Source organism: Microtus ochrogaster, chromosome 16 (assembly GCF_000317375.1).
Source record: "Microtus ochrogaster isolate Prairie Vole_2 chromosome 16, MicOch1.0, whole genome shotgun sequence".
NCBI classification, from domain to species: domain Eukaryota; kingdom Metazoa; phylum Chordata; class Mammalia; order Rodentia; family Cricetidae; genus Microtus; species Microtus ochrogaster.
In genome coordinates this window covers 18,255,479-18,261,565 of record NC_022018.1, presented here as the reverse complement: position 1 = coordinate 18,261,565, position 6,087 = coordinate 18,255,479, and the positions used below count along the sequence as shown (strand labels likewise).

Here is a 6,087-nt window from a genome sequence, read left to right as displayed (position 1 = left end):
CCACCCACCTATGTTCTAAGCTATGAGCCCAAGCAGTTTGTTTATTACTTAACCAATGAAATCAACAGATTGATATATGACACTCCCACATCAGGAGCTCAGTCCAGTGCTCCAGTGTGGGTCTCTGTCTCTATCTCCATCCATCACCAGATGAAGGTAGAACAGAATTCTTAAGGTTACAGTAAAGGCCTCTGCTTAGAAAGATAGTCTATTACAGACCAGATCACCTGTGTTTGTCACTGTGTGACAAGGTTGATAATGGCTCTAATTGTTAGGCTAGCTCCCACTCTGAAGGACAACATCATCAGTGAGTTTTTAAAAATATTTTACTTCTGTTGCAGTTGTGCCAGTTTCTTCTCATCTTGGTTACTACAGTAACAAAAGAGATTTCTTGCCCATGGAGTCCTCTCATAGTATCTCGTCCATACGCTAGTATATAAATAATCACATTCATTTAGAGACCATGTGTTTATGTATGCATGTCATGTAGGGGTGTGTGTGAGTGCCTGTAGCATATGTGTGAAGGCCAGGGGAAGACATCAGGTGTTGTACTCTATCATTCTTTACCTTGTTCTTTAAGCCAGGGTCTCTTACTGAATTTGGAGGTACTATAGCCACTGTACTAGAGTCACAAGCCTAGTAAATCCTCTTGACTCCAGTGCCAGAGCTGTCTTTGTTTGCCATCATGCTGCAGTTGTAGGCAGAACGGTATGCCCATGTCCAGCTTTTTACTTACCCACTGGACAGTCTTTCCAGCCCGATAGCTATGCTTTTAAAATATAAAATTGAGTATGATTTTAGCTAGAAACTTTTGTGGCTTATTTTAGTATAAATTGAAGCCCAATGTGCTAAATCTAGTATTTAACTCCTTAACTACAACCTCAGCCTAAATCCACCCCACCGCATTAACTGCCTGCCAGCCTCCTGTTGCCCGCCTGTATCTTCTTCCCAGAATGCAGAGCCTTCCTTCATTTTCTTATAGAAATTAAAGTCCCAGAAGCCTTGTATTATTTGTAGCACTGGCTGACCTACCTAGTGGACTCTTTCCTGCTTGTCTGTCTGGAGGTTTGTGAGATTCTTGAAAATGGGAACTTCCTCTTAGTCAGCCTGGTGGCTCCGTGTTCACCAGGACAGTGACTAGACCTCCAGTGTTTATCTTTAAAGCATGCTTCAGTATTAAACAACATTTTCTCTAAGTTTTATTATTCTGAAGTGAAATCAATGAAGAGCAATATTATATATCTCACTTTCCAAACTCTCTGAGCAGGATAGGGTTTTATTTTAGGTTCTTAAATGACTCATAGTATGATGAATGTCAATTTTATAGTGCTTCATATAATTTTTATTACTTTTCGGGTGCAACCATCTAATTAGTTTCTGTAAGGTACTTATCAATTCTTTCTGTTTTAATGCTTCCATTACATTTGGTTTCAGATAAAGATGAATGTCATGCATCATCCAATATGAATGCTTTGGAAGTAAGAAGACACTTGCTAAATCAGCTTACTTCATGTAAGTCTTAGCTATAGCTCAACACAGACTTAAGAGCAAAGAATAAAGGTGACTGACACATTTGCCACTTTGTGACTTTCATATTTCTCAGAGTACCTTTTACTACTTCTCTTGTATATGAAACCTTTCTTGGTAGGTCAATAACTTCTTAAATCCATGGTGCTGTTTTTAACACATAATATCTGTGATCTTCTGATGCCTATGGTGGTTTCTGCTTAACCAAGATTGCTGCTTCCTCTATGTCTTAAATCCCATTCGTATTAATTTTGTTTTGTGATAAAACGTCATAATGAAGACAGCTTGTGCAAGAAACAGTTAGTTTTGACTTATAGTCCCAGGGGGTCAGAGTCTATACAGCAAGGTGGAAGCAGTATGCAGGTGTGGAAGCTGGAGCAGGAAGCTGTGAGTTCACACCTGGAACCACAAGCATAAAGCAGAGAGAAAGAGCAGAAAGAGAAGGTTGAAAGAGAGGGGCTGGGAGATGGAGAACACACTGAGAATAGTGAGGCCTCAGAACCTGTTCCTGGTGGCAGACATCCTCCAGCAAGGCCACACCTCCTAGATCTCTTCAAACAGTGTCACCAAGTAGGGTCCTACTATTCAAATACACGAACCTTGGGGAGAGGGCCAGTATTCAAGCTGCCACACCAGGTAAAACCTTTATGAAGTTTTAACTTCCACCTGGAAGTACTGGCTCGTCTTTCTCTCTCTGCTGCCTATATCTAATGTTTGCTTGTATTCCTATGCTTTAACCATGTAGCTTTGTGTGTGTGTGTGTGTGTGTGTGAACTTGATATCTGCTATCTCCCATCCTAGTTTAAGGTTACAAATCAAAATCCTTCCTAATTTTTGTTTCCCATATAGCATAGACTTTAATAGTGTTCATTAAAGCAAACTAAGAATGTACTGGATTTCTTCCCATCTTGCCTTCTGGCATTCATTCTCATGGATACTTCTGACCCATGTTCATGGCAGCTAGTTATTCTTGTTATACTTTTCTGGTTGCTGCCTTAGCCTAGGAAAATACTGAACATAGTGCAATTAACAAGAAACAGTCAGTCCCAATCTCAGAAATAATCTTTATTGCAAAGTTCATGTCTGACCTGTTGTTTGGAATACAGAAAACATTTTCCCACAAAAGCAATGTTATAAATAGTGGTTTTTCTCTCAGTCAGCACTCCCAGGACTGTTTAACCCAAAAGCACCAGTGCTGCTTCAACTCCAGGCAGCTGCTACTGTTTTGTGGAGAAGCTGTACCTCTGTGTCTAGAAGGCTCTAGAGATACGTTGTGAACTTTATGGGCTAAGCTGAAGTTCTGGTAGTCATGCGGCTGGCTGCTCTTCTTCCAATGCAACTTGGCTTTGGGCACTGTGTCATAGCTCTTGACACTAAACCACTGATTCTCAACTTATGGCATGACCTTTTGGGGGTTGCATGATCCTTTGATAGGGACTGCATATCAAATATTCTGCATATCAGATGCTTACATTATGATTCATAGGAGTAATAAAATTACAGATGTAAAGAAGCAATGAAATAACTTTATGGTTGGGGGTCACCACATATGAGGACATGTATTAAGCACATGTATTAAAGTATCACTTCTTTACACTGAGGGAGAAGCACTCTGGTTGGTCCTCCCCATGGTGGATTAGGATGGGCTCAGCTGTCCCTTTGCTTTAGAGGGCCGTATGAAGTAGATGTAGAGAGATGAAGAGCTGTTTTACTATCCTTTCTGCTCATCCACACATAGCATAATACATATGTATGGGGAATATATAAACATGGAAATCATTCTATCTATAGGGAAAACACATTAATAGATATTTGACACCACGTCAGGTTTTGTGAACAAGTGATTATCATTTCTACATGGGCCTAATGATGCTTCTAGTGAACAACATGTCACTGTGTGCATACACAGCCCTGAAAGGTGACAGCCTAGCTTGTCAGACTAAGAAAAATCTCTTCATAAATTTAAGAGAATATAATTTATTCAGTGATCGTTAAGCGTTGCACACATGAGTACCTGATTTATGCTTAATACTGTCAAAGCTAGAGGCTAGGAAAAGTGAACAAAAGATGTTAAAGTTTACCTTCCCCTAGGGGCCTGAAATACAGGGTTCAAGGTGTTAAAGAAGCATCCTCAGTAAAAGTGTCATTGCCATAAAATTTTTTACAGAGGAAATTAGTGGGTTTAGGATGCTCAGAATGGTAATCCCATTGTGATTGCCATGTTTCTAAAGATAGTGCTGGAGGTTCACTGGGTTTCAGAAGAATGGAGGAGCTGTAACTAGAGTTAGGGAAGAAATGATAGTCTAGGGGATAGTCTGCCTGAATAGAGGGCTAGAAGCAAGCAAGCTGCCACCACTGTCTGTCAACTTAAAGGAGATCAAGGGGATACAAATTGCAAAGAAAGCAGTCAAAGTATCACTGTTTGCAGATGATATGACAGCTGCCCATGGGAGAACAGGACCAGGTACAAAACTCATCTTCCTGTTTTCATTAGAATCCATCTAGATTTATACATGAAATTAGTAAGTAGTTTAAAAAAACACTACTTAATAAATAACTGATGTTTTAAAAACAAACAAAACAAAAACCAGGGTGCAGGTCAAATGAAACATATTTATGGACCAAATCTGGCTCCAGGTGGCATACCTGAGAACCTCTGCCTTACATGTTTTGTTGGCTTCTTAAGTCCATTCCCCCCTTGCATGTCATCTGACCTGGCTCTAGTAGAGACAACTGCCCATTTGACCTAGGAAGTAGGCAGTGTTAGCGTGAGGAGTCAGGAAGGAGTTAGCGTCTCAGGACCAGGGAATGCTACTTGCCATGGACTGGTGTGGCAATAATAGGTGGGAAAATTAGTTAAGTGCTTCAGTCTTGACAATTCAGAAGTGCCATCCAGATTTCTTAAAGCTGCAAGTCTCAGAATCTTACCTTAGAACTGTTAAATAGTTCCTGAGGCATAGGTTATCAACCTGTTTATCTTTTAAAGCTCCCCCACTGGTTTTGATATCAGCTTAGATAGAAAACTCCTGGATTTGAAGTATTGGCCAATCTTAGGAAAGCCAAAAATGCCCTGCCAAGGAGGTGGGTCTCTGTCCCTCTGGCAGTAGAGAGTCAGTGCTCAGATGTTTCTGCTACGGGTGTCACGATCAATTGGAGTGGAAGAGAAGTAAGAAACAACTTGACTTAGAGTTTGTGTTAGAAAAGGAGAGGAGTCACATTTTAAAGTGTACTTGGGTATGTGGGAGTTGGTGATATCAGCCATGATCCCAGCACAATTTGTTTCATAAACTGATTATACAACCTCATCCTCATTAATTTGATCTCTTTTCTCTTACAGCCTGGCAACTTCAGCAGTAATTTCAGCCAGTTTGCATTTAATGGAAGAAGACCATTGTCTGCTCATGTACATGTCTAATTCATAATAGTAAGTGAGGTTATGTGTATGAGAAATATGACCTTTAACATAATCATTATAAAGCATTTAATAACCTCCTACATATGCAGTAACACAGCCTCAGTCCTGCAGGATCATTCCAGTAGTCAGAGTCATGTGTATAAGGGAGTTGTTGGCATACCGTTCTCTAGTATTAAATTGAAATTTGAAGCAGCATTCTAAGTCATGCTGTGCATTTTAATATTTTTGGTTAGTTAAAATGGGAAATCATTTACTTTTCTGATGACAGATCTGTGTTTGCTTCCCAGCTTTAGCACCTATCTTCCTCTTGTATGAGCTTTTCTCCCCATACATATTTGTGACTGGTGCAGGCCCTAGCTACAGACTTTCCAAAATTAGTGTTAATATTGCATGTTCTCAACACTGGCCGACCAAAATGCAGTGCTTTGCTTTTACCACCTCCCTAGTCAGAATATTTTCTGCCATTTGTCAGAAGCAGCCATTAGCACCTGTGCTGTATCAAATATGCCATATGCTCATACTAATGAGGATAGTAAGGTACTAAATATCAGTATGATGTACTGGACTAGAGTTAATGTCATCAGTCTCTGAACTATTGTGCCTGTAATTTGAAGGTTTAGAACAAATTCACCTTTTTGTAAGCATTTTCATAAAATTGCTTTCAAAAATGTTTTCAGGTTTCTGGGAAATGTTAATGGTTTTCAGGGTAGAATGAGCTGAGTGATAGTTACAACTCCTCTAATCCATCTGTGTTCCCTTCACTTGTATATGAAAGAGATGAGAAATTTGGGGCACCAATTACATTGTAAGGACAGTGTTAGGAATCTAGTTGTGGTGATCCTGAGACATGCCGGAGACTTATATAAAACCATTATCTGTTTAAGATTCAGTCTCCGTTGGGAATAGCTGGCAAAGTAGAACTATTTAGACTTCATCTCTAAATCTAAAAGAGTATGCTTCCTCAGTCATGCTCCTGAGAGTTTATGACTCCTCTGGATCTACCACACCAGTCCATGGCAAGTAGCATTCCCTGGTCCTGAGACGCTAACTCCTTCCTGACTCCTCACGCTAACACTGCCTACTTCCTAGGTCAAATGGGCAGTTGTCTCTACTAGAGCCAGGTCAGGTGACATGCAAGTGGGGAA

General features: G+C 40.2%; 1 protein-coding gene across 3 annotated transcripts in view; it reads left to right on the top strand.

The window, feature by feature from the left end:
* Znf438 (zinc finger protein 438) overlaps nt 1-6,087 on the top strand; it is a 150,910-nt gene that overhangs the window by 33,590 nt on the left and 111,233 nt on the right. The window contains exons 2-3 of one of the 3 annotated variants that reach the window (XM_005354805.3): nt 1,435-1,512; nt 4,865-4,951. The exons of 1 other annotated variant lie outside the window; for it this stretch is intronic. The gene's annotated coding sequence lies outside the window, so the exon portion shown is untranslated. The remainder of the gene's footprint in view (nt 1-1,434; nt 1,513-4,864; nt 4,952-6,087) is intronic. One more of the 3 variants, XM_026783131.1, reaches the window with a different exon arrangement.